Source organism: Oreochromis aureus, linkage group 19, assembly GCF_013358895.1.
Source record: "Oreochromis aureus strain Israel breed Guangdong linkage group 19, ZZ_aureus, whole genome shotgun sequence".
Classification (NCBI taxonomy): Eukaryota; Metazoa; Chordata; class Actinopteri; order Cichliformes; family Cichlidae; genus Oreochromis; species Oreochromis aureus.
Genome location: NC_052960.1, coordinates 1,844,407 through 1,871,732, shown reverse-complemented (window position 1 = coordinate 1,871,732; position 27,326 = coordinate 1,844,407). Strand labels below are relative to the sequence as shown.

The 27,326-nt window shown below is 46.0% G+C and overlaps 4 long non-coding RNA genes across 9 annotated transcripts; all 4 read left to right on the top strand.

The window, feature by feature from the left end:
- The first annotated feature begins 2,258 nt into the window (after window positions 1–2,258).
- LOC120434712 lies at window positions 2,259–4,499 on the top strand. Of its 2 annotated transcripts, none has more exons than XR_005609298.1 (4): window positions 2,259–2,415; window positions 3,126–3,261; window positions 3,545–3,619; window positions 4,427–4,499. It is a non-coding gene; the product is annotated as an uncharacterized LOC120434712 (long non-coding RNA). The 2 variants fall into 2 exon arrangements; XR_005609297.1 differs by lacking the exon at window positions 4,427–4,499 and adding an exon at window positions 3,729–3,802.
- A 5,633-nt stretch (window positions 4,500–10,132) lies between these two features.
- On the top strand, window positions 10,133–19,266 carry LOC120434710. Of its 5 annotated transcripts, none has more exons than XR_005609295.1 (7): window positions 10,133–10,200; window positions 10,909–11,044; window positions 11,325–11,399; window positions 11,509–11,626; window positions 11,736–11,853; window positions 11,965–12,082; window positions 19,046–19,266. It is a non-coding gene; the product is annotated as an uncharacterized LOC120434710 (long non-coding RNA). The 5 variants fall into 5 exon arrangements; XR_005609294.1 differs by lacking the exon at window positions 19,046–19,266 and adding an exon at window positions 17,131–17,182; XR_005609293.1 differs by lacking the exon at window positions 19,046–19,266 and adding an exon at window positions 13,909–14,121.
- A 3,092-nt stretch (window positions 19,267–22,358) lies between these two features.
- LOC120434713 lies at window positions 22,359–23,233 on the top strand. Its single transcript, XR_005609299.1, has 3 exons — window positions 22,359–22,431; window positions 22,710–22,785; window positions 22,913–23,233. It is a non-coding gene; the product is annotated as an uncharacterized LOC120434713 (long non-coding RNA).
- Window positions 23,234–26,223: 2,990 nt separating this feature from the next.
- LOC120434714 lies at window positions 26,224–26,661 on the top strand. Its single transcript, XR_005609301.1, has 3 exons — window positions 26,224–26,236; window positions 26,354–26,472; window positions 26,584–26,661. It is a non-coding gene; the product is annotated as an uncharacterized LOC120434714 (long non-coding RNA).
- Window positions 26,662–27,326: the final 665 nt, after the last annotated feature.

The window sequence follows — 27,326 nt, the reverse complement described above, 5'->3', positions numbered from 1 at the left end:
AACTCTGAAACTTCTGATATCCCAAAATCAAGAGTTCTTGCTCTGCTGCCGTAATACACTGAGTGCGCTCCTTCCACATCTTCGCCGACCAATCACAGGGTTGCCGATCAATGTTTCTACTATCGATGCGTAGCCCCTTTTAAGTCACCCAGTGATCTCAGATTACTTCATCCAGCTGTACTAATCGTCAACAACAGGTGTGTTCGGGAGAACCGAATTAGCGAGCTCACGGTTAGCGCGATGATTTGATCTTGGATGTGTCATTTGATCTTGGATGTAGTAAGCGAGTACGAAGAACATCCCCAGGACTCAAAGATGATGGGTAGTTTGCACAACAAAAGCAGGAGGAGAATCGAGCTGACGACCTGGGAAAATCTCAGCAGGGCTGAATAACTCCTCGGGACTTGTACCAGAAAATAAAAAGTCAGTAATTCTAGTCGGTGTTGGGCTCAGGGAATTTCCGCATATTTGCGCAGGGTTAGTAAATCTAGTGTTATGGCGAGATGTAGAGTGTGATTAAAGTGGTGGGTGGGTTCTTTTACATGTTGAGAAAAGCCAGTTGAGTCTAATAAGAGATTAAATGCTGTGTGGCGGCTGTCATTTTTAGCGTCTACATGGATGTTAAAATCACTCACAATAATTATTTTATCTGAGCTGAGTACTAAATAAGACAGAAACTCTGTGTAAGGCCCCAGGTGGACGATAGATGATAACCAATAAAACTGTTTTTCCATTTTTACGATTAGGATGGACAAGGCTAAGCATCAGGCTTTCAAATGAATTAGAAAGTCTGTCTGGGTTTTGGTTGATTTATGGGCTGCAAGTGACAAAGAGCAGGAAATCTGCACAAACTTGAACGTTTCACTGCAGAATCAATCACTGCTGCAGAATCAATGAATCATCTGATCAATAATCCGGATCAATGGTCTTTGTCTTCAGGCCAGAGTGAAGAAGAAAAGCAGCAGCTCGCTGACGGAGAACCCTGGCCACGTCGTCATCTTCCCTTGGATGTCGTATCGCCACATCTGCGAGATGTACAAGAAGACTGATGCATACGTCCGGGACAACGGAAGAGGTGGGTGTAGCTTTGCGGGTTTGCCGGCAACCCTGTGCAGTTTTGAGCGCCTCGCCCGGAAGTTTTGCCGGGTAGCCTTCGCTGTCAAAGATATCTTGAGCGTTTCGCCCGAAAGCCTTGCCAAGTAGCCGGCGCTTTGTGCGGGCATCTTGAGCATTTTGCCGGACTTCTTTGCAGTTAGCGGGCACCTGTGCGAATTTCTTGAGCGCTTCGCCAGATTATGGGCTCCCCACTCAGAGGGGTCTCTGAATTTCTTTTTTTTTTTTTTTCTTATCCACAGACTCTGACACGAGGGGCATGGAGAAACCTGTTTTTTTGTTGTTTTTTTTGAGGTTGTTCATCGTTAAAGTACCAGGTATAGAACATTTTAATGTTTAGTGTGTGTGTGTGTGTGTGTGAGAAGATGTCCCTTTGTTGTTGATAAGTTGTGTTGAATATTTTGTCTGTGAATGTTCTCTGTCATCGTAGTCTAAGGAGCTTGGAAAGATGAGCTTCTAGAACTTGTATGTGAGGAGCAGGAGCTCCTGAAGGAGAACCCCGCCACGTCGTCATTTTTTTGAGGTTGTCCGTCGTCAATGTACCAGGTATAGAACATTTTAATGTTTAGTGTGTGTGTGTGTGAGAAGATGTCCCTTTGTTGTTGAGAAGTTGTATTGAATATTTTGTCTGTGAATGTTCTCTGTCATCGTAGTCTAAGGAGCTTGGAAAGATGAGCTTCTAGAACTTGTATGTGAGGAGCAGGAGCTCCTGAACGAGAACCCCGCCACGTCGTCATTTTTTTGAGGTTGTCCGTCGTCAATGTACCAGGTATAGAACATTTTAATGTTTAGTGTGTGTGTGTGTGTGTGTGTGTGTGTGTGTGTGTGTGTGTGAAAAGATGTCCCTTTGTTGTTGAGAAGTTGTATTGAATATTTTGTCTGTGAATGTTCTCTGTCATCGTAGTCTAAGGAGCTTGGAAAGATGAGCTTCTAGAACTTGTATGTAAGGAGCAGGAGCTCCCTGAAGGAGAACCCCGCCACTTCGTCATCTTCCCTTGGATGTCGTATCGCCACATCTGGCAGATGTACAAGGATCAGTCTGAACAGCGGAGGTGGTAGCAGGAGCTGCGGCGGTATTTGTCCTGCAGGTGTCTTGAGCGGCTTGCCAGATGCTTTGCGGGTGCCGGCCCCGTCTGAAAGTGTCTTGAGCGGCTTGCCAGATGCTTTGCCGGTTGCAGCAGAAGAGCAGCAGCTCACTGAAGGAGAAGCCCGGTCACGTTGTCATCTTCCCCATCGATGTCGTACCGCCACATCTGGCAGATGTGCAAGAAGTCAGAGGTCCTCTTCTGGACAGCAGAGGAGGTGGGTGGAGCTGCCGGGGTGTTTGGCCTGCCTTGGATCTGAGCTACTCTGAGTAAACAAATACAAATGTGCCAGGACTCAAAGATGATGGGTAGTTTGCACAACAAAAGCAGGAGGAGAATCGAGCTGACGACCTGGGAAAATCTCAGCAGGGCTGAATAACTCCTCGGGACTTGTACCAGAAAATAAAAAAGTCAGTAATTCTAGTCGGTGTTGGGCTCAGGGAATTTCCGCATATTTGCGCAGGGTTAGTAAATCTAGTGTTATGGCGAGATGTAGAGTGTGATTAAAGTGGTGGGTGGGTTCTTTTACATGTTGAGAAAAGCCAGTTGAGTCTAATAAGAGATTAAATGCTGTGTGGCGGCTGTCATTTTTAGCGTCTACATGGATGTTAAAATCACTCACAATAATTATTTTATCTGAGCTGAGTACTAAATAAGACAGAAACTCTGTGTAAGGCCCCAGGTGGACGATAGATGATAACCAATAAAACTGTTTTTCCATTTTTACGATTAGGATGGACAAGGCTAAGCATCAGGCTTTCAAATGAATTAGAAAGTCTGTCTGGGTTTTTGGTTGATTTATGGGCTGCAAGTGACAAAGAGCAGGAAATCTGCACAAACTTGAACGTTTCACTGCAGAATCAATCACTGCTGCAGAATCAATGAATCATCTGATCAATAATCCGGATCAATGGTCTTTGTCTTCAGGCCAGAGTGAAGAAGAAAAGCAGCAGCTCGCTGACGGAGAACCCTGGCCACGTCGTCATCTTCCCCTTGGATGTCGTACCGCCACATCTGCGAGATGTACAAGAAGACTGATGCATACGTCGGGACAACGGAAGAGGTGGGTGTAGCTTTGCCGGGTTTGCCGGCAACCCTGTGCAGTTTTGAGCGCCTCGCCCGGAAGTTTTTGCCGGGTAGCCTTCGGCTGTCAAAGATATCTTGAGCGTTTCGCCCGAAGCCTTGCCAAGTAGCCGGCGCTTTGTGCGGGCATCTTGAGCATTTTGCCGGACTTCTTTGCAGTTAGCGGGCACCTGTGCGAATTTCTTGAGCGCTTCGCCAGATTATGGGCTCCCCACTCAGAGGGGTCTCTGAATTTCTTTTTTTTGTTTTTTTCTTATCCACAGACTCTGACACGAGGGGCATGGAGAAACCTGTTTTTTTTGTTGTTTTTTTGAGGTTGTTCATCGTTAAAGTACCAGGTATAGAACATTTTAATGTTTAGTGTGTGTGTGTGTGTGAGAAGATGTCCCTTTGTTGTTGATAAGTTGTGTTGAATATTTTGTCTGTGAATGTTCTCTGTCATCGTAGTCTAAGGAGCTTGGAAAGATGAGCTTCTAGAACTTGTATGTGAGGAGCAGGAGCTCCCTGAAGGAGAACCCCGCCACGCGTCGTCATTTTTTTTTGAGGTTGTCCGTCGTCAATGTACCAGGTATAGAACATTTTAATGTTTAGTGTGTGTGTGTGTGTGAGAAGATGTCCCTTTGTTGTTGAGAAGTTGTGTTGAATATTTTGTCTGTGAATGTTCTCTGTCATCGTAGTCTAAGGAGCTTGGAAAGATGAGCTTCTAGAACTTGTATGTGAGGAGCAGGAGCTCCTGAACGAGAACCCGGCCACGTCGTCATTTTTTTTTGGGTTGTCCGTCGACAATGTACCAGGTATAGAACATTTTAATGTTTAGTGTGTGTGTGTGTGTGTGAAGATGTCCTTTGTTGTTGAGAAGTTGTATTGAATATTTTGTCTGTGAATGTTCTCTGTCATCGTAGTCTAAGGAGCTTGGAAAGATGAGCTTCTAGAACTTGTATGTGAGGAGCAGGAGCTCCCTGAACGAGAACCCCGCCACGTCGTCATTTTTTTTGGTTGTCCGTCGTCAATGTACCAGGTATAGAACATTTTAATGTTTAGTGTGTGTGTGTGTGTGTGTGTGTGTGTGTGTGTGAAAAGATGTCCCTTTGTTGTTGAGAAGTTGTATTGAATATTTTGTCTGTGAATGTTCTCTGTCATCGTAGTCTAAGGAGCTTGGAAAGATGAGCTTCTAGAACTTGTATGTAAGGAGCAGGAGCTCCCTGAAGGAGAACCCCGCCACTTCGTCATCTTCCCTTGGATGTCGTACCGCCACATCTGGCAGATGTACAAGGATCAGTCTGAACAGCGGAGGTGGTAGCAGGAGCTGCGGCGGTATTTGTCCTGCAGGTGTCTTGAGCGGCTTGCCAGATGCTTTGCGGTGCCGGCCCGTGCGCGAGTGTCTTGAGCGGCTTGCCAGATGCTTTGCCGGTTGCAGCAGAAGAGCAGCAGCTCACTGAAGGAGAAGCCCGTCACGTTGTCATCTTCCCCATCGATGTCGTACCGCCACATCTGGCAGATGTGCAAGAAGTCAGAGGTCCTCTTCTGGACAGCAGAGGAGGTGGGTGGAGCTGCCGGGGTGTTTGGCCTGCCTTGGATCTGAGCTACTCTGAGTAAACAAATACAAATGTGCCAGGACTCAAAGATGATGGGTAGTTTGCACAACAAAAGCAGGAGGAGAATCGAGCTGACGACCTGGGAAAATCTCAGCAGGGCTGAATAACTCCTCGGGACTTGTACCAGAAAATAAAAAAGTCAGTAATTCTAGTCGGTGTTGGGCTCAGGAATTTCCGCATATTTGCGCAGGGTTAGTAAATCTAGTGTTATGGCGAGATGTAGAGTGTGATTAAAGTGGTGGGTGGGTTCTTTTACATGTTGAGAAAAGCCAGTTGAGTCTAATAAGAGATTAAATGCTGTGTGGCGGCTGTCATTTTTAGCGTCTACATGGATGTTAAAATCACTCACAATAATTATTTTATCTGAGCTGAGTACTAAATAAGACAGAAACTCTGTGTAAGGCCCCAGGTGGACGATAGATGATAACCAATAAAACTGTTTTTCCATTTTACGATTAGGATGGACAAGGCTAAGCATCAGGCTTTCAAATGAATTAGAAAGTCTGTCTGGGTTTTTGGTTGATTTATGGGCTGCAAGTGACAAAGAGCAGGAAATCTGCACAAACTTGAACGTTTCACTGCAGAATCAATGAATCATCTGATCAATAATCCGGATCAATGGTCTTTGTCTTCAGGCCAGAGTGAAGAAGAAAAGCAGCAGCTCGCTGACGGAGAACCCTGGCCACGTCGTCATCTTCCCTTGGATGTCGTACCGCCACATCTGCGAGATGTACAAGAAGACTGATGCATACGCCGGGACAACGGAAGAGGTGGGTGTAGCTTTGCGGGTTTGCCGGCAACCCTGTGCAGTTTTGAGCGCCTCGCCGAAGAAGTTTTGCCGGTAGCCTTCGGCTGTCAAAGATATCTTGAGCGTTTAAGCGAAGCCTTGCCAAGTAGCCGGCGCTTTGTGCGGGCATCTTGAGCATTTTGCGGACTTCTTTGCAGTTAGCGGGCACCTGTGCGAATTTCTTGAGCGCTTCAGCCAGATTATGGGCTCCCCACTCAGAGGGTCTCTGAATTTCTTTTTTTTTTTTTTTTATCCACAGACTCTGACACGAGGGGCATGGAGAAACCTGTTTTTTTTGTTGTTTTTGAGGTTGTTCATCGTTAAAGTACCAGGTATAGAACATTTTAATGTTTAGTGTGTGTGTGTGTGTGTGTGTGTGTGTGTGTGTGTGTGTGTGTGTGTGAGAAGATGTCCCTTTGTTGTTGAGAAGTTGTATTGAATATTTTGTCTGTGAATGTTCTCTGTCATCGTAGTCTAAGGAGCTTGGAAAGATGAGCTTCTAGAACTTGTATGTAAGGAGCAGGAGCTCCCTGAAGGAGAACCCCGCCACTTCGTCATCTTCCCTTGGATGTCGTGCCGCCACATCTGGCAGATGTACAAGGATCAGTCTGGACAGCGGAGGTGGTAGCAGGAGCTGCGGCGGTATTTGTCCTGCAGGTGTCTTGAGCGGCTTGCCAGATGCTTTGGCGGTGCCGGCCCGTGCGAGTGTCTTGAGCGGCTTGCCAGATGCTTTGCCGGTTGCAGCAGAAGAGCAGCAGCTCACTGAAGGAGAAGCCCGGTCACGTTGTCATCTTCCCCATCGATGTCGTATCGCCACATCTGGCAGATGTGCAAGAAGTCAGAGGTCCTCTTCTGGACAGCAGAGGAGGTGGGTGGAGCTGCCGGGGTGTTTGGCCTGCCTTGGATCTGAGCTACTCTGAGTAAACAAATACAAATGTGCCAGGGGCCTGTTCTTCGTACCTCGCTAAGTAAGTTAGCCGGATTTGAATGTTGACGATTTGGCGTGATCTTGGATCGCTTCGGTTCTCCGAAGCTCATCTGGGACTTGCTGTCATAGCAACAGATCCGTAAGAGTAAGCCTGCTCGGGAGCAGGTTTACTTTATGTAAACAGGATTAGATCGCGACCACTCAGGTATGTCCGCTGCAGTTATATGAAAGCAACAGCGATATTTCGCCACTGTTTTACCATAAATAAATATTATCAATGTAACTAAAGATAATGCAGTATTTGATGCTTTATTGCTTTCATACAGATACATACAGGTCATTTCAGAAAAAAAGGAAAATGTATTATTAATCATTCTATTACATGTATTTGATCATTCCAGATGTAATTCATATTTTAGAGTAGTAATAGTAAATTACTACGTGCAATCAAGATCAGAGACCACGCTACAAAAGCGAAGGTGGAGTTGGGAAGTCTGTTGCAGCCATGTCCTGTCCGTTTGTACGCGAGCAACCCATTGCGGAAGGTGCAAGATTGATAAGGAGGGTTTACAGAATTCAGCGTGATTGCGGGATAGACGGGATCCTTTAGCTCAGCGCGACAGTTTGCTCATAGAGATATTGATTCTCCCGTGAGGGTATTATTTACTCTTCTGTCTCTCTCTCTCTCGATCGATATATATATATATCTCCCAACTTACTGTGCATGCTTCAGTCACCCCTTGCATGGGAACAGGTAAAAGTGATGGAGTGTTATGTCAAACTACACACAAAAACCCACAATGTCAATAAATGGCACAGTACGTAAAGGGGTGTGACGAGGGGTGCAGGACCACCACCTGTCTTTATGTGCTCTGCCCTTTTCTGGGTTGCTGTTATGAACAAACAAACAGATTATTCCAGGGTCATAGACTAAAAGCAATATAAGTGATAAATATTACCATACTGTAGAATATTCCTATATTTCACTTTTACTTGTTCCCATGTTCTAGTGGGTCCTGTTGTGGCTCTAATGTGGAAGAGGATATGGTGTAATATAATATAATGTGGTATAATATAATATCACATGATATAATGTAATGTCATGGATCACTTACGAGTGTAATTTGTCAGCAACTTTCTGCCAGCCCTCTCTCCTTGCTTTTGCAGCCTTTGCAGTGTTCCCCTGCGTTTTAATTAAACTCTGAAACTTCTGATATCCCAAAATCAAGAGTTCTTGCTCTGCTGCCGTAATACACTGAGTGCGCTCCTTCCACATCTTCGCCGACCAATCACAGGGTTGCCGATCAATGTTTCTACTATCGATCGTAGCCCCTTTAAGTCACCCAGTGATCTCAGATTACTTCATCCAGCTGTACTAATCGTCAACAACAGGTGTGTTCGGAGAACCGAATTAGCGAGCTCACGGTTAGCGCGATGATTTGATCTTGGATGTGTCATTTGATCTTGGATGTAGTAAGCGAGGTACGAAGAACATCCCCAGGACTCAAAGATGATGGGTAGTTTGCACAACAAAAGCAGGAGGAGAATCGAGCTGACGACCTGGGAAAATCTCAGCAGGGCTGAATAACTCCTCGGGACTTGTACCAGAAAATAAAAAGTCAGTAATTCTAGTCGGTGTTGGGCTCAGGGAATTTCCGCATATTTGCGCAGGGGTTAGTAAATCTAGTGTTATGGCGAGATGTAGAGTGTGATTAAAGTGGTGGGTGGGTTCTTTTACATGTTGAGAAAAGCCAGTTGAGTCTAATAAGAGATTAAATGCTGTGTGGCGGCTGTCATTTTTAGCGTCTACATGGATGTTAAAATCACTCACAATAATTATTTTATCTGAGCTGAGTACTAAATAAGACAGAAACTCTGTGTAAGGCCCCAGGTGGACGATAGATGATAACCAATAAAACTGTTTTTCCATTTTTACGATTAGGATGGACAAGGCTAAGCATCAGGCTTTCAAATGAATTAGAAAGTCTGTCTGGGTTTTGGTTGATTTATGGGCTGCAAGTGACAAAGAGCAGGAAATCTGCACAAACTTGAACGTTTCACTGCAGAATCAATCACTGCTGCAGAATCAATGAATCATCTGATCAATAATCCGGATCAATGGTCTTTGTCTTCAGGCCAGAGTGAAGAAGAAAAGCAGCAGCTCGCTGACGGAGAACCCTGGCCACGTCGTCATCTTCCCCTTGGATGTCGTATCGCCACATCTGCGAGATGTACAAGAAGACTGATGCATACGTCGGGACAACGGAAGAGGTGGGTGTAGCTTTGCCGGGTTTGCCGGCAACCCTGTGCAGTTTTGAGCGCCTCGCCCGGAAGTTTTGCCGGGTAGCCTTCGGCTGTCAAAGATATCTTGAGCGTTTACCCGAAGCCTTGCCAAGTAGCCGGCGCTTTGTGCGGGCATCTTGAGCATTTTGCCGGACTTCTTTGCAGTTAGCGGGCACCTGTGCGCGAATTTCTTGAGCGCTTCGCCAGATTATGGGCTCCCCACTCAGAGGGTCTCTGAATTTCTTTTTTTTTTTTTCTTATCCACAGACTCTGACACGAGGGGCATGGAGAAACCTGTTTTTTTTTTGTTTTTTTGAGGTTGTTCATCGTTAAAGTACCAGGTATAGAACATTTTAATGTTTAGTGTGTGTGTGTGTGTGTGTGAGAAGATGTCCCTTTGTTGTTGATAAGTTGTGTTGAATATTTTGTCTGTGAATGTTCTCTGTCATCGTAGTCTAAGGAGCTTGGAAAGATGAGCTTCTAGAACTTGTATGTGAGGAGCAGGAGCTCCTGAAGGAGAACCCCGCCACGTCGTCATTTTTTTTTTGAGGTTGTCCGTCGTCAATGTACCAGGTATAGAACATTTTAATGTTTAGTGTGTGTGTGTGTGTGAGAAGATGTCCCTTTGTTGTTGAGAAGTTGTATTGAATATTTTGTCTGTGAATGTTCTCTGTCATCGTAGTCTAAGGAGCTTGGAAAGATGAGCTTCTAGAACTTGTATGTGAGGAGCAGGAGCTCCTGAACGAGAACCCCGCCACGTCGTCATTTTTTTTGAGGTTGTCCGTCGTCAATGTACCAGGTATAGAACATTTTAATGTTTAGTGTGTGTGTGTGTGTGTGTGTGTGTGTGTGTGTGTGTGAAAAGATGTCCCTTTGTTGTTGAGAAGTTGTATTGAATATTTTGTCTGTGAATGTTCTCTGTCATCGTAGTCTAAGGAGCTTGGAAAGATGAGCTTCTAGAACTTGTATGTAAGGAGCAGGAGCTCCCTGAAGGAGAACCCGGCCACTTCGTCATCTTCCCTTGGATGTCGTACCGCCACATCTGGCAGATGTACAAGGATCAGTCTGAACAGCGGAGGTGGTAGCAGGAGCTGCGGCGGTATTTGTCCTGCAGGTGTCTTGAGCGGCTTGCCAGATGCTTTGCGGGTGCCGGCCCGTCGGCGAGTGTCTTGAGCGGCTTGCCAGATGCTTTGCCGGTTGCAGCAGAAGAGCAGCAGCTCACTGAAGGAGAAGCCGGTCACGTTGTCATCTTCCCCATCGATGTCGTATCGCCACATCTGGCAGATGTGCAAGAAGTCAGAGGTCCTCTTCTGGACAGCAGAGGAGGTGGGTGGAGCTGCCGGGGTGTTTGGCCTGCCTTGGATCTGAGCTACTCTGAGTAAACAAATACAAATGTGCCAGGACTCAAAGATGATGGGTAGTTTGCACAACAAAAGCAGGAGGAGAATCGAGCTGACGACCTGGGAAAATCTCAGCAGGGCTGAATAACTCCTCGGGACTTGTACCAGAAAATAAAAAGTCAGTAATTCTAGTCGGTGTTGGGCTCAGGGAATTTCCGCATATTTGCGCAGGGTTAGTAAATCTAGTGTTATGGCGAGATGTAGAGTGTGATTAAAGTGGTGGGTGGGTTCTTTTACATGTTGAGAAAAGCCAGTTGAGTCTAATAAGAGATTAAATGCTGTGTGGCGGCTGTCATTTTTAGCGTCTACATGGATGTTAAAATCACTCACAATAATTATTTTATCTGAGCTGAGTACTAAATAAGACAGAAACTCTGTGTAAGGCCCCAGGTGGACGATAGATGATAACCAATAAAACTGTTTTTCCATTTTTACGATTAGGATGGACAAGGCTAAGCATCAGGCTTTCAAATGAATTAGAAAGTCTGTCTGGGTTTTGGTTGATTTATGGGCTGCAAGTGACAAAGAGCAGGAAATCTGCACAAACTTGAACGTTTCACTGCAGAATCAATCACTGCTGCAGAATCAATGAATCATCTGATCAATAATCCGGATCAATGGTCTTTGTCTTCAGGCCAGAGTGAAGAAGAAAAGCAGCAGCTCGCTGACGGAGAACCCTGGCCACGTCGTCATCTTCCCCTTGGATGTCGTACCGCCACATCTGCGAGATGTACAAGAAGACTGATGCATACGTCGGGACAACGGAAGAGGTGGGTGTAGCTTTGCCGGGTTTGCCGGCAACCCTGTGCAGTTTTGAGCGCCTCGCCCGGAAGTTTTGCGGGTAGCCTTCGGCTGTCAAAGATATCTTGAGCGTTTCGCCCAAGCCTTGCCAAGTAGCCGGCGCTTTGTGCGGGCATCTTGAGCATTTTGCCGGACTTCTTTGCAGTTAGCGGGCACCTGTGCGAATTTCTTGAGCGCTTCGCCAGATTATGGGCTCCCCACTCAGAGGGGTCTCTGAATTTCTTTTTTTTGTTTTTTTCTTATCCACAGACTCTGACACGAGGGGCATGGAGAAACCTGTTTTTTTTGTTGTTTTTTTGAGGTTGTTCATCGTTAAAGTACCAGGTATAGAACATTTTAATGTTTAGTGTGTGTGTGTGTGTGAGAAGATGTCCCTTTGTTGTTGATAAGTTGTGTTGAATATTTTGTCTGTGAATGTTCTCTGTCATCGTAGTCTAAGGAGCTTGGAAAGATGAGCTTCTAGAACTTGTATGTGAGGAGCAGGAGCTCCCTGAAGGAGAACCCCGGCCACGTCGTCATTTTTTTGAGGTTGTCCGTCGTCAATGTACCAGGTATAGAACATTTTAATGTTTAGTGTGTGTGTGTGTGTGAGAAGATGTCCCTTTGTTGTTGAGAAGTTGTGTTGAATATTTTGTCTGTGAATGTTCTCTGTCATCGTAGTCTAAGGAGCTTGGAAAGATGAGCTTCTAGAACTTGTATGTGAGGAGCAGGAGCTCCCTGAACGAGAACCCCGGCCACGTCGTCATTTTTTTGAGGTTGTCCGTCGACAATGTACCAGGTATAGAACATTTTAATGTTTAGTGTGTGTGTGTGTGTGTGAAAAGATGTCCCTTTGTTGTTGAGAAGTTGTATTGAATATTTTGTCTGTGAATGTTCTCTGTCATCGTAGTCTAAGGAGCTTGGAAAGATGAGCTTCTAGAACTTGTATGTGAGGAGCAGGAGCTCCCTGAACGAGAACCCCGGCCACGTCGTCATTTTTTTGAGGTTGTCCGTCGTCAATGTACCAGGTATAGAACATTTTAATGTTTAGTGTGTGTGTGTGTGTGTGTGTGTGTGTGTGTGAAAAGATGTCCCTTTGTTGTTGAGAAGTTGTATTGAATATTTTGTCTGTGAATGTTCTCTGTCATCGTAGTCTAAGGAGCTTGGAAAGATGAGCTTCTAGAACTTGTATGTAAGGAGCAGGAGCTCCCTGAAGGAGAACCCGCCACTTCGTCATCTTCCCTTGGATGTCGTATCGCCACATCTGGCAGATGTACAAGGATCAGTCTGAACAGCGGAGGTGGTAGCAGGAGCTGCGGCGGTATTTGTCCTGCAGGTGTCTTGAGCGGCTTGCCAGATGCTTTGCGGGTGCCGCCCCGTCGCGAGTGTCTTGAGCGGCTTGCCAGATGCTTTGCCGGTTGCAGCAGAAGAGCAGCAGCTCACTGAAGGAGAAGCCCGGTCACGTTGTCATCTTCCCCATCGATGTCGTACCGCCACATCTGGCAGATGTGCAAGAAGTCAGAGGTCCTCTTCTGGACAGCAGAGGAGGTGGGTGGAGCTGCCGGGTGTTTGGCCTGCCTTGGATCTGAGCTACTCTGAGTAAACAAATACAAATGTGCCAGGACTCAAAGATGATGGGTAGTTTGCACAACAAAAGCAGGAGGAGAATCGAGCTGACGACCTGGGAAAATCTCAGCAGGGCTGAATAACTCCTCGGGACTTGTACCAGAAAATAAAAAAGTCAGTAATTCTAGTCGGTGTTGGGCTCAGGGAATTTCCGCATATTTGCGCAGGGTTAGTAAATCTAGTGTTATGGCGAGATGTAGAGTGTGATTAAAGTGGTGGGTGGGTTCTTTTACATGTTGAGAAAAGCCAGTTGAGTCTAATAAGAGATTAAATGCTGTGTGGCGGCTGTCATTTTTAGCGCTCTACATGGATGTTAAAATCACTCACAATAATTATTTTATCTGAGCTGAGTACTAAATAAGACAGAAACTCTGTGTAAGGCCCCAGGTGGACGATAGATGATAACCAATAAAACTGTTTTTCCATTTTTACGATTAGGATGGACAAGGCTAAGCATCAGGCTTTCAAATGAATTAGAAAGTCTGTCTGGGTTTTGGTTGATTTATGGGCTGCAAGTGACAAAGAGCAGGAAATCTGCACAAACTTGAACGTTTCACTGCAGAATCAATGAATCATCTGATCAATAATCCGGATCAATGGTCTTTGTCTTCAGGCCAGAGTGAAGAAGAAAAGCAGCAGCTCGCTGACGGAGAACCCTGGCCACGTCGTCATCTTCCCTTGGATGTCGTATCGCCACATCTGCGAGATGTACAAGAAGACTGATGCATACGTCGGGACAACGGAAGAGGTGGGTGTAGCTTTGCCGGGTTTGCCGGCAACCCTGTGCAGTTTTGAGCGCCTCGCCCGGAAGTTTTGCCGGTAGCCTTCGGCTGTCAAAGATATCTTGAGCGTTTAGCGAAGCCTTGCCAAGTAGCCGGCGCTTTGTGCGGGCATCTTGAGCATTTTGCCGACTTCTTTGCAGTTAGCGGGCACCTGTGCGAATTTCTTGAGAGCGCTTCGCCAGATTATGGGCTCCCCACTCAGAGGGGTCTCTGAATTTCTTTTTTTTGTTTTTTTCTTATCCACAGACTCTGACACGAGGGGCATGGAGAAACCTGTTTTTTTTGTTGTTTTTTTGAGGTTGTTCATCGTTAAAGTACCAGGTATAGAACATTTTAATGTTTAGTGTGTGTGTGTGTGTGTGTGTGTGTGTGTGTGTGAAGATGTCCCTTTGTTGTTGAGAAGTTGTATTGAATATTTTGTCTGTGAATGTTCTCTGTCATCGTAGTCTAAGGAGCTTGGAAAGATGAGCTTCTAGAACTTGTATGTAAGGAGCAGGAGCTCCCTGAAGGAGAACCCCGGCCACTTCGTCATCTTCCCCTTGGATGTCGTACCGCCACATCTGGCAGATGTACAAGGATCAGTCTGGACAGCGGAGGTGGTAGCAGGAGCTGCGGCGGTATTTGTCCTGCAGGTGTCTTGAGCGGCTTGCCAGATGCTTTGCGGGGTGCCGGCCCGTCGGCGAAATGTCTTGAGCGGCTTGCCAGATGCTTTGCCGGTTGCAGCAGAAGAGCAGCAGCTCACTGAAGGAGAAGCCCGGTCACGTTGTCATCTTCCCCATCGATGTCGTGCCGCCACATCTGGCAGATGTGCAAGAAGTCAGAGGTCCTCTTCTGGACAGCAGAGGAGGTGGGTGGAGCTGCCGGGTGTTTGGCCTGCCTTGGATCTGAGCTACTCTGAGTAAACAAATACAAATGTGCCAGGGGCCTGTTCTTCGTACCTCGCTAAGTAAGTTAGCCGGATTTGAATGTTGACGATTTGGCGTGATCTTGGATCGCTCGGTTCTCCGAAGCTCATCTGGGACTTGCTGTCATAGCAACAGATCCGTAAGAGTAAGCCTGCTCGGGAGCAGGTTTACTTTATGTAAACAGGATTAGATCGCGGCCACTCAGGTATGTCCGCTGCAGTTATATGAAAGCAACAGCGATATTTCGCCACTGTTTTACCATAAATAAATATTATCAATGTAACTAAAGATAATGCAGTATTTGATGCTTTATTGCTTTCATACAGATACATACAGGTCATTTCAGAAAAAAAGGAAAATGTATTATTAATCATTCTATTACATGTATTTGATCATTCCAGATGTAATTCATATTTTAGAGTAGTAATAGTAAATTACTACGTGCAATCAAGATCAGAGACCACGCTACAAAAGCGAAGGTGGAGTTGGGAAGTCTGTTGCAGCCATGTCCTGTCCGTTTGTACGCCGAGCAACCCATTGCGGAAGGTGCAAGATTGATAAGGAGGGTTTACAGAATTCAGCGTGAGATTGCGGGATAGACGGGATCCTTTAGCTCAGCGCGACAGTTTGCTCATAGAGAGATATTGATTCTCCCGTGAGGGTATTATTTACTCTTCTGTCTCTCTCTCTCTCTCTCTCTCTCTCTCTCTCTCTCGATCGATATATATATATATCTCCCAACTTACTGTGCATGCTTCAGTCACCCCTGCATGGGAACAGGTAAAAGTGATGGAGTGTTATGTCAAACTACACACAAAAAAACCCACAATGTCAATAAATGGCACAGTACGTAAAGGGGTGTGACGAGGGGTGCAGGACCACCACCTGTCTTTATGTGCTCTGCCCTTTTCTGGGTTGCTGTTATGAACAAACAAACAGATTATTCCAGGGTCATAGACTAAAAGCAATATAAGTGATAAATATTACCATACTGTAGAATATTCCTATATTTCACTTTTACTTGTTCCCATGTTCTAGTGGGTCCTGTTGTGGCTCTAATGTGGAAGAGGATATGGTGTAATATAATATAATGTGGTATAATATAATATCACATGATATAATGTAATGTCATGGATCACTTACGAGTGTAATTTGTCAGCAACTTTCTGCCAGCCCTCTCTCTTGCTTTTGCAGCCTTTGCAGTGTTCCCCTGCGTTTTAATTAAACTCTGAAACTTCTGATATCCCAAAATCAAGAGTTCTTGCTCTGCTGCCGTAATACACTGAGTGCGCTCCTTCCACATCTTCGCCGACCAATCACAGGGTTGCCGATCAATGTTTCTACTATCGATGCGTAGCCCCTTTTAAGTCACCCAGTGATCTCAGATTACTTCATCCAGCTGTACTAATCGTCAACAACAGGTGTGTTCGGAGAACCGAATTAGCGAGCTCACGGTTAGCGCGATGATTTGATCTTGGATGTGTCATTTGATCTTGGATGTAGTAAGCGAGGTACGAAGAACATCCCCCAGGACTCAAAGATGATGGGTAGTTTGCACAACAAAAGCAGGAGGAGAATCGAGCTGACGACCTGGGAAAATCTCAGCAGGGCTGAATAACTCCTCGGGACTTGTACCAGAAAATAAAAAGTCAGTAATTCTAGTCGGTGTTGGGCTCAGGGAATTTCCGCATATTTGCGCAGGGTTAGTAAATCTAGTGTTATGGCGAGATGTAGAGTGTGATTAAAGTGGTGGGTGGGTTCTTTTACATGTTGAGAAAAGCCAGTTGAGTCTAATAAGAGATTAAATGCTGTGTGGCGGCTGTCATTTTAGCGTCTACATGGATGTTAAAATCACTCACAATAATTATTTTATCTGAGCTGAGTACTAAATAAGACAGAAACTCTGTGTAAGGCCCCAGGTGGACGATAGATGATAACCAATAAAACTGTTTTTCCATTTTACGATTAGGATGGACAAGGCTAAGCATCAGGCTTTCAAATGAATTAGAAAGTCTGTCTGGGTTTTTGGTTGATTTATGGGCTGCAAGTGACAAAGAGCAGGAAATCTGCACAAACTTGAACGTTTCACTGCAGAATCAATCACTGCTGCAGAATCAATGAATCATCTGATCAATAATCCGGATCAATGGTCTTTGTCTTCAGGCCAGAGTGAAGAAGAAAAGCAGCAGCTCGCTGACGGAGAACCCTGGCCACGTCGTCATCTTCCCCTTGGATGTCGTACCGCCACATCTGCGAGATGTACAAGAAGACTGATGCATACGCCGGGACAACGGAAGAGGTGGGTGTAGCTTTGCGGGTTTGCCGGCAACCCTGTGCAGTTTTGAGCGCCTCGCCGGAAGTTTTTGCGGGTAGCCTTCGGCTGTCAAAGATATCTTGAGCGTTTCGCCCGAAGCCTTGCCAAGTAGCCGGCGCTTTGTGCGGGCATCTTGAGCATTTTGCGGACTTCTTTGCAGTTAGCGGGCACCTGTGCGAATTTCTTGAGCGCTTCGCCAGATTATGGGCTCCCCACTCAGAGGGTCTCTGAATTTCTTTTTTTTTTTTTTTCTTATCCACAGACTCTGACACGAGGGGCATGGAGAAACCTGTTTTTTTTTGTTGTTTTTTTGAGGTTGTTCATCGTTAAAGTACCAGGTATAGAACATTTTAATGTTTAGTGTGTGTGTGTGTGTGTGAGAAGATGTCCCTTTGTTGTTGATAAGTTGTGTTGAATATTTTGTCTGTGAATGTTCTCTGTCATCGTAGTCTAAGGAGCTTGGAAAGATGAGCTTCTAGAACTTGTATGTGAGGAGCAGGAGCTCCTGAAGGAGAACCCCGCCACGTCGTCATTTTTTGAGGTTGTCCGTCGACAATGTACCAGGTATAGAACATTTTAATGTTTAGTGTGTGTGTGTGTGTGTGTGTGTGTGTGAAAAGATGTCCCTTTGTTGTTGAGAAGTTGTATTGAATATTTTGTCTGTGAATGTTCTCTGTCATCGTAGTCTAAGGAGCTTGGAAAGATGAGCTTCTAGAACTTGTATGTAAGGAGCAGGAGCTCCCTGAAGGAGAACCCCGCCACTTCGTCATATTCCCTTGGATGTCGTACCGCCACATCTGCGAGATGTACAAGAAGTCAGAGGTCCTCTTCTGGACAGCAGAGGAGGTGGGTGGAGCTGCCGGGGTGTTTGGCCTGCCTTGGATCTGAGCTACTCTGAGTAAACAAATACAAATGTGCCAGGACTCAAAGATGATGGGTAGTTTGCACAACAAAAGCAGGAGGAGAATCGAGCTGACGACCTGGGAAAATCTCAGCAGGGCTGAATAACTCCTCGGGACTTGTACCAGAAAATAAAAAGTCAGTAATTCTAGTCGGTGTTGGGCTCAGGGAATTTCCGCATATTTGCGCAGGGTTAGTAAATCTAGTGTTATGGCGAGATGTAGAGTGTGATTAAAGTGGTGGGTGGGTTCTTTTACATGTTGAGAAAAGCCAGTTGAGTCTAATAAGAGATTAAATGCTGTGTGGCGGCTGTCATTTTTAGCGCCTACATGGATGTTAAAATCACTCACAATAATTATTTTATCTGAGCTGAGTACTAAATAAGACAGAAACTCTGTTTAAGGCCCCAGGTGGACGATAGATGATAACCAATAAAACTGTTTTTCCATTTTTACGATTAGGATGGACAAGGCTAAGCATCAGGCTTTCAAATGAATTAGAAAGTCTGTCTGGGTTTTGGTTGATTTATGGGCTGCAAGTGACAAAGAGCAGGAAATCTGCACAAACTTGAACGTTTCACTGCAGAATCAATGAATCATCTGATCAATAATCCGGATCAATGGTCTTTGTCTTCAGGCCAGAGTGAAGAAGAAAAGCAGCAGCTCGCTGACGGAGAACCCTGTTGCGTCGTCATCTTCCCCTTGGATGTCGTACCGCCACATCTGCGAGATGTACAAGAAGACTGATGCATACGCCGGGACAACGGAAGAGGTGGGTGTAGCTTTGCCGGGTTTGCCGGCAACCCTGTGCAGTTTTGAGCGCCTCGCCCGGAAGTTTTTGCCGGGTAGCCTTCGGCTGTCAAAGATATCTTGAGCGTTTCGCCCGAAGCCTTGCCAAGTAGCCGGCGCTTTGTGCGGGCATCTTGAGCATTTTGCCGGACTTCTTTGCAGTTAGCGGGCACCTGTGCGAATTTCTTGAGCGCTTCGCCAGATTATGGGCTCCCCACCAGAGGGGTCTCTGAATTTCTTTTTTTGTTTTTTTCTTATCCACAGACTCTGACACGAGGGCATGGAGAAACCTGTTTTTTTTGTTGTTTTTTGAGGTTGTTCATCGTTAAAGTACCAGGTATAGAACATTTTAATGTTTAGTGTGTGTGTGTGTGTGTGAGAAGATGTCCCTTTGTTGTTGATAAGTTGTGTTGAATATTTTGTCTGTGAATGTTCTCTGTCATCGTAGTCTAAGGAGCTTGGAAAGATGAGCTTCTAGAACTTGTATGTGAGGAGCAGGAGCTCCCTGAAGGAGAACCCCGCCACGTCGTCATTTTTTTTTGAGGTTGTCCGTCGTCAATGTACCAGGTATAGAACATTTTAATGTTTAGTGTGTGTGTGTGTGTGAGAAGATGTCCCTTTGTTGTTGAGAAGTTGTATTGAATATTTTGTCTGTGAATGTTCTCTGTCATCGTAGTCTAAGGAGCTTGGAAAGATGAGCTTCTAGAACTTGTATGTGAGGAGCAGGAACTCCCTGAAGGAGAACCCCGGCCACTTCGTCATCTTCCCCTTGGATGTCGTACCGCCACATCTGGCAGATGTACAAGGATCAGTCTGGACAGCGGAGGTGGTAGCAGGAGCTGCGGCGGTATTTGTCCTGCAGGTGTCTTGAGCGGCTTGCCAGATGCTTTGCGGGTGCCGGCCCGTCGGCGAGTGTCTTGAGCGGCTTGCCAGATGCTTTGCCGGTTGCAGCAGAAGAGCAGCAGCTCACTGAAGGAGAAGCCCGGTCACGTTGTCATCTTCCCCATCGATGTGTACCGCCACATCTGGCAGATGTGCAAGAAGTCAGAGGTCCTCTTCTGGACAGCAGAGGAGGTGGGTGGAGCTGCCGGGTGTTTGGCCTGCCTTGGATCTGAGCTACTCTGAGTAAACAAATACAAATGTGCCAGGACTCAAAGATGATGGGTAGTTTGCACAACAAAAGCAGGAGGAGAATCGAGCTGACGACCTGGGAAAATCTCAGCAGGGCTGAATAACTCCTCGGGACTTGTACCAGAAAATAAAAAAGTCAGTAATTCTAGTCGGTGTTGGGCTCAGGGAATTTCCGCATATTTGCGCAGGGTTAGTAAATCTAGTGTTATGGCGAGATGTAGAGTGTGATTAAAGTGGTGGGTGGGTTCTTTTACATGTTGAGAAAAGCCAGTTGAGTCTAATAAGAGATTAAATGCTGTGTGGCGGCTGTCATTTTAGCGTCTACATGGATGTTAAAATCACTCACAATAATTATTTTATCTGAGCTGAGTACTAAATAAGACAGAAACTCTGTGTAAGGCCCCAGGTGGACGATAGATGATAACCAATAAAACTGTTTTTCCATTTTTACGATTAGGATGGACAAGGCTAAGCATCAGGCTTTCAAATGAATTAGAAAGTCTGTCTGGGTTTTTGGTTGATTTATGGGCTGCAAGTGACAAAGAGCAGGAAATCTGCACAAACTTGAACGTTTCACTGCAGAATCAATCACTGCTGCAGAATCAATGAATCATCTGATCAATAATCCGGATCAATGGTCTTTGTCTTCAGGCCAGAGTGAAGAAGAAAAGCAGCAGCTCGCTGACGGAGAACCCTGGCCACGCCGTCATCTTCCCTTGGATGTCGTGCCGCCACATCTGCGAGATGTACAAGAAGACTGATGCATACGCCGGGACAACGGAAGAGGTGGGTGTAGCTTTGCGGGTTTGCCGGCAACCCTGTGCAGTTTTGAGCGCCTCGCCGGAAGTTTTGCCGGTAGCCTTCGGCTGTCAAAGATATCTTGAGCGCTTTCGCCCAAGCCTTGCCAAGTAGCCGGCGCTTTGTGCGGGCATCTTGAGCATTTTGCCGGACTTCTTTGCAGTTAGCGGGCACCTGTGCGAATTTCTTGAGCGCTTCGCCAGATTATGGGCTCCCCACCAGAGGGGTCTCTGAATTTCTTTTTTTTTTTTTTCTTATCCACAGACTCTGACACGAGGGGCATGGAGAAACCTGTTTTTTTTGTTGTTTTTTGAGGTTGTTCATCGTTAAAGTACCAGGTATAGAACATTTTAATGTTTAGTGTGTGTGTGTGTGTGTGTGTGAGAAGATGTCCCTTTGTTGTTGATAAGTTGTGTTGAATATTTTGTCTGTGAATGTTCTCTGTCATCGTAGTCTAAGGAGCTTGGAAAGATGAGCTTCTAGAACTTGTATGTGAGGAGCAGGAGCTCCCTGAAGGAGAACCCCGCCACGTCGTCATTTTTGAGGTTGTCCGTCGTCAATGTACCAGGTATAGAACATTTTAATGTTTAGTGTGTGTGTGTGTGTGAGAAGATGTCCCTTTGTTGTTGAGAAGTTGTATTGAATATTTTGTCTGTGAATGTTCTCTGTCATCGTAGACTAAGGAGCTTGGAAAGATGAGCTTCTAGAACTTGTATGTGAGGAGCAGGAACTCCCTGAAGGAGAACCCGGCCACTTCGCCATCTTCCCTTGATGTCGTATCCGCCACATCTGGCAGATGTACAAGGATCAGTCTGGACAGCGGAGGTGGTAGCAGGAGCTGCGGCGGTATTTGTCCTGCAGGTGTCTTGAGCGGCTTGCCAGATGCTTTGCGGTGCCGCCCCGTGCGCGAGTGTCTTGAGCGGCTTGCCAGATGCTTTGCCGGTTGCAGCAGAAGAGCAGCAGCTCACTGAAGGAGAAGCCCGGTCACGTTGTCATCTTCCCCTTGGATGTCGTACCGCCACATCTGGCAGATGTACAAGGATCAGTCTGGACAGCGGAGGTGGTAGCAGGAGCTGCGGCGGTATTTGTCCTGCAGGTGTCTTGAGCGGCTTGCCAGATGCTTTGCGGGTGCCGCCCCGCGCGAGTGTCTTGAGCGGCTTGCCAGATGCTTTGCCGGTTGCAGCAGAAGAGCAGCAGCTCACTGAAGGAGAAGCCCGGTCACGTTGTCATCTTCCCCATCGATGTCGTACCGCCACATCTGGCAGATGTGCAAGAAGTCAGAGGTCCTCTTCTGGACAGCAGAGGAGGTGGGTGGAGCTGCCGGGTGTTTGGCCTGCCTTGGATCTGAGCTACTCTGAGTAAACAAATACAAATGTGCCAGGACTCAAAGATGATGGGTAGTTTGCACAACAAAAGCAGGAGGAGAATCGAGCTGACGACCTGGGAAAATCTCAGCAGGGCTGAATAACTCCTCGGGACTTGTACCAGAAAATAAAAAGTCAGTAATTCTAGTCGGTGTTGGGCTCAGGGAATTTCCGCATATTTGCGCAGGGTTAGTAAATCTAGTGTTATGGCGAGATGTAGAGTGTGATTAAAGTGGTGGGTGGGTTCTTTTACATGTTGAGAAAAGCCAGTTGAGTCTAATAAGAGATTAAATGCTGTGTGGCGGCTGTCATTTTTAGCGCCTACATGGATGTTAAAATCACTCACAATAATTATTTTATCTGAGCTGAGTACTAAATAAGACAGAAACTCTGTGTAAGGCCCCAGGTGGACGATAGATGATAACCAATAAAACTGTTTTTCCATTTTTACGATTAGGATGGACAAGGCTAAGCATCAGGCTTTCAAATGAATTAGAAAGTCTGTCTGGGTTTTTGGTTGATTTATGGGCTGCAAGTGACAAAAGAGCAGGAAATCTGCACAAACTTGAACGTTTCACTGCAGAATCAATGAATCATCTGATCAATAATCCGGATCAATGGTCTTTGTCTTCAGGCCAGAGTGAAGAAGAAAAGCAGCAGCTCGCTGACGGAGAACCCTGGCCACGTCGTCATCTTCCCTTGGATGTCGTACCGCCACATCTGCGAGATGTACAAGAAGACTGATGCATACGTCGGGACAACGGAAGAGGTGGGTGTAGCTTTGCCGGGTTTGCCGGCAACCCTGTGCAGTTTTGAGCGCCTCGCCCGGAAGTTTTGCCGGGTAGCCTTCGCTGTCAAAGATATCTTGAGCGCCGCTCGAAGCCTTGCCAAGTAGCCGGCGCTTTGTGCGGGCATCTTGAGCATTTTGCCGGACTTCTTTGCAGTTAGCGGGCACCTGTGCGACTTTCTTGAGCGCTTGCCAGATTATGGGCTCCCCACTCAGAGGGGTCTCTGAATTTCTTTTTTTTGTTTTTTTCTTATCCACAGACTCTGACACGAGGGGCATGGAGAAACCTGTTTTTTTTTGTTGTTTTTTTGAGGTTGTTCATCGTTAAAGTACCAGGTATAGAACATTTTAATGTTTAGTGTGTGTGTGTGTGTGTGTGTGTGTGTGTGTGTGAGAAGATGTCCCTTTGTTGTTGAGAAGTTGTATTGAATATTTTGTCTGTGAATGTTCTCTGTCATCGTAGTCTAAGGAGCTTGGAAAGATGAGCTTCTAGAACTTGTATGTAAGGAGCAGGAGCTCCCTGAAGGAGAACCCCGGCCACTTCGTCATCTTCCCCTTGGATGTCGTACCGCCACATCTGGCAGATGTACAAGGATCAGTCTGGACAGCGGAGGTGGTAGCAGGAGCTGCGGCGGTATTTGTCCTGCAGGTGTCTTGAGCGGCTTGCCAGATGCTTTGCGGGTGCCGGCCCCGTGCGAGTGTCTTGAGCGGCTTGCCAGATGCTTTGCCGGTTGCAGCAGAAGAGCAGCAGCTCACTGAAGGAGAAGCCCGGTCACGTTGTCATCTTCCCCATCGACAAATGTACCGCCACATCTGGCAGATGTGCAAGAAGTCAGAGGTCCTCTTCTGGACAGCAGAGGAGGTGGGTGGAGCTGCCGGGGTGTTTGGCCTGCCTTGGATCTGAGCTACTCTGAGTAAACAAATACAAATGTGCCAGGGGCCTGTTCTTCGTACCTCGCTAAGTAAGTTAGCCGGATTTGAATGTTGACGATTTGGCGTGATCTTGGATCGTTCGGTTCTCCGAAGCTCATCTGGGACTTGCTGTCATAGCAACAGATCCGTAAGAGTAAGCCTGCTCGGGAGCAGGTTTACTTTATGTAAACAGGATTAGATCGCGCCACTCAGGTATGTCCGCTGCAGTTATATGAAAGCAACAGCGATATTTTCGCCACTGTTTTACCATAAATAAATATTATCAATGTAACTAAAGATAATGCAGTATTTGATGCTTTATTGCTTTCATACAGATACATACAGGTCATTTCAGAAAAAAAAAGGAAAATGTATTATTAATCATTCTATTACATGTATTTGATCATTCCAGATGTAATTCATATTTTAGAGTAGTAATAGTAAATTACTACGTGCAATCAAGATCAGAGACCACGCTACAAAAGCGAAGGTGGAGTTGGGAAGTCTGTTGCAGCCATGTCCTGTCCGCTTTGTACGCGAGCAACCCATTGCGGAAGGTGCAAGATTGATAAGGAGGGTTTACAGAATTCAGCGTGATTGCGGGATAGACGGGATCCTTTAGCTCAGCGCGACAGTTTGCTCATAGAGAGATATTGATTCTCCGTGAGGGTATTATTTACTCTTCTGTCTCTCTCTCTCTCTCTCTCTCTCTCTCTCTCTCTCTCTCTCGATCGATATATATATATATCTCCCAACTTACTGTGCATGCTTCAGTCACCCCTGCATGGGAACAGGTAAAAGTGATGGAGTGTTATGTCAAACTACACACAAAAAAACCCACAATGTCAATAAATGGCACAGTACGTAAAGGGTGTGACGAGGGGTGCAGGACCACCACCTGTCTTTATGTGCTCTGCCCTTTTCTGGGTTGCTGTTATGAACAAACAAACAGATTATTCCAGGGTCATAGACTAAAAGCAATATAAGTGATAAATATTACCATACTGTAGAATATTCCTATATTTCACTTTTACTTGTTCCCATGTTCTAGTGGGTCCTGTTGTGGCTCTAATGTGGAAGAGGATATGGTGTAATATAATATAATGTGGTATAATATAATATCACATGATATAATGTAATGTCATGGATCACTTACGAGTGTAATTTGTCAGCAACTTTCTGCCAGCCCTCTCCCTGCTTTTGCAGCCTTTGCAGTGTTCCCCTGCGTTTTAATTAAACTCTGAAACTTCTGATATCCCAAAATCAAGAGTTCTTGCTCTGCTGCCGTAATACACTGAGTGCGCCCCTTCCACATCTTCGCCGACCAATCACAGGGTTGCCGATCAATGTTTCTACTATCGATGCGTAGCCTTTTAAGTCACCCAGTGATCTCAGATTACTTCATCCAGCTGTACTAATCGTCAACAACAGGTGTGTTCGGAGAACCGAATTAGCGAGCTCACGGTTAGCGCGATGATTTGATCTTGGATGTGTCATTTGATCTTGGATGTAGTAAGCGAGGTACGAAGAACATCCCCAGGACTCAAAGATGATGGGTAGTTTGCACAACAAAAGCAGGAGGAGAATCGAGCTGACGACCTGGGAAAATCTCAGCAGGGCTGAATAACTCCTCGGGACTTGTACCAGAAAATAAAAAGTCAGTAATTCTAGTCGGTGTTGGGCTCAGGGAATTTCCGCATATTTGCGCAGGGTTAGTAAATCTAGTGTTATGGCGAGATGTAGAGTGTGATTAAAGTGGTGGGTGGGTTCTTTTACATGTTGAGAAAAGCCAGTTGAGTCTAATAAGAGATTAAATGCTGTGTGGCGGCTGTCATTTTTAGCGCCTACATGGATGTTAAAATCACTCACAATAATTATTTTATCTGAGCTGAGTACTAAATAAGACAGAAACTCTGTGTAAGGCCCCAGGTGGACGATAGATGATAACCAATAAAACTGTTTTTCCATTTTTACGATTAGGATGGACAAGGCTAAGCATCAGGCTTTCAAATGAATTAGAAAGTCTGTCTGGGTTTTGGTTGATTTATGGGCTGCAAGTGACAAAGAGCAGGAAATCTGCACAAACTTGAACGTTTCACTGCAGAATCAATGAATCATCTGATCAATAATCCGGATCAATGGTCTTTGTCTTCAGGCCAGAGTGAAGAAGAAAAGCAGCAGCTCGCTGACGGAGAACCCTGGCCACGCCGTCATCTTCCCTTGGATGTCGTATCGCCACATCTGCGAGATGTACAAGAAGACTGATGCATACGCCGGGACAACGGAGGAGGTGGGTGTAGCTTTGCCGGGTTTGCCGGCAACCCTGTGCAGTTTTGAGCGCCTCGCCCGGAAGTTTTTGCCGGGTAGCCTTCGGCTGTCAAAGATATCTTGAGCGTTTCGCCCGAAGCCTTGCCAAGTAGCCGGCGCTTTGTGCGGGCATCTTGAGCATTTTGCCGGACTTCTTTGCAGTTAGCGGGCACCTGTGCGAATTTCTTGAGCGCTTCGCCAGATTATGGGCTCCCCACCAGAGGGGTCTCTGAATTTCTTTTTTTTTTTTTTTCTTATCCACAGACTCTGACACGAGGGCATGGAGAAACCTGTTTTTTTGTTGTTTTTTTTGAGGTTGTTCATCGTTAAAGTACCAGGTATAGAACATTTTAATGTTTAGTGTGTGTGTGTGTGTGTGTGAGAAGATGTCCCTTTGTTGTTGATAAGTTGTGTTGAATATTTTGTCTGTGAATGTTCTCTGTCATCGTAGTCTAAGGAGCTTGGAAAGATGAGCTTCTAGAACTTGTATGTGAGGAGCAGGAGCTCCTGAAGGAGAACCCCGCCACGTCGTCATTTTTTTGAGGTTGTCCGTCAGTCAATGTACCAGGTATAGAACATTTTAATGTTTAGTGTGTGTGTGTGTGTGTGTGTGTGAGAAGATGTCCCTTTGTTGTTGATAAGTTGTGTTGAATATTTTGTCTGTGAATGTTCTCTGTCATCGTAGTCTAAGGAGCTTGGAAAGATGAGCTTCTAGAACTTGTATGTGAGGAGCAGGAGCTCCCTGAAGGAGAACCCCGGCCACGTCGTCATTTTTTTTGAGGTTGTCCATCGTCAATGTACCAGGTATAGAACATTTTAATGTTTAGTGTGTGTGTGTGTGTGTGAGAAGATGTCCCTTTGTTGTTGAGAAGTTGTATTGAATATTTTGTCTGTGAATGTTCTCTGTCATCGTAGACTAAGGAGCTTGGAAAGATGAGCTTCTAGAACTTGTATGTGAGGAGCAGGAACTCCCTGAAGGAGAACCCCGGCCACTTCGTCATCTTCCCTTGGATGTCGTATCGCCACATCTGGCAGATGTACAAGGATCAGTCTGGACAGCGGAGGTGGTAGCAGGAGCTGCGGCGCGTATTTGTCCTGCAGGTGTCTTGAGCGGCTTGCCAGATGCTTTGCGGTGCCGGCCCCGCATGCGAGTGTCTTGAGCGGCTTGCCAGATGCTTTGCCGGTTGCAGCAGAAGAGCAGCAGCTCACTGAAGGAGAAGCCCGGTCACGTTGTCATCTTCCCCATCGATGTCGTACCGCCACATCTGGCAGATGTGCAAGAAGTCAGAGGTCCTCTTCTGGACAGCAGAGGAGGTGGGTGGAGCTGCCGGGTGTTTGGCCTGCCTTGGATCTGAGCTACTCTGAGTAAACAAATACAAATGTGCCAGGACTCAAAGATGATGGGTAGTTTGCACAACAAAAGCAGGAGGAGAATCGAGCTGACGACCTGGGAAAATCTCAGCAGGGCTGAATAACTCCTCGGGACTTGTACCAGAAAATAAAAAAGTCAGTAATTCTAGTCGGTGTTGGGCTCAGGGAATTTCCGCATATTTGCGCAGGGTTAGTAAATCTAGTGTTATGGCGAGATGTAGAGTGTGATTAAAGTGGTGGGTGGGTTCTTTTACATGTTGAGAAAAGCCAGTTGAGTCTAATAAGAG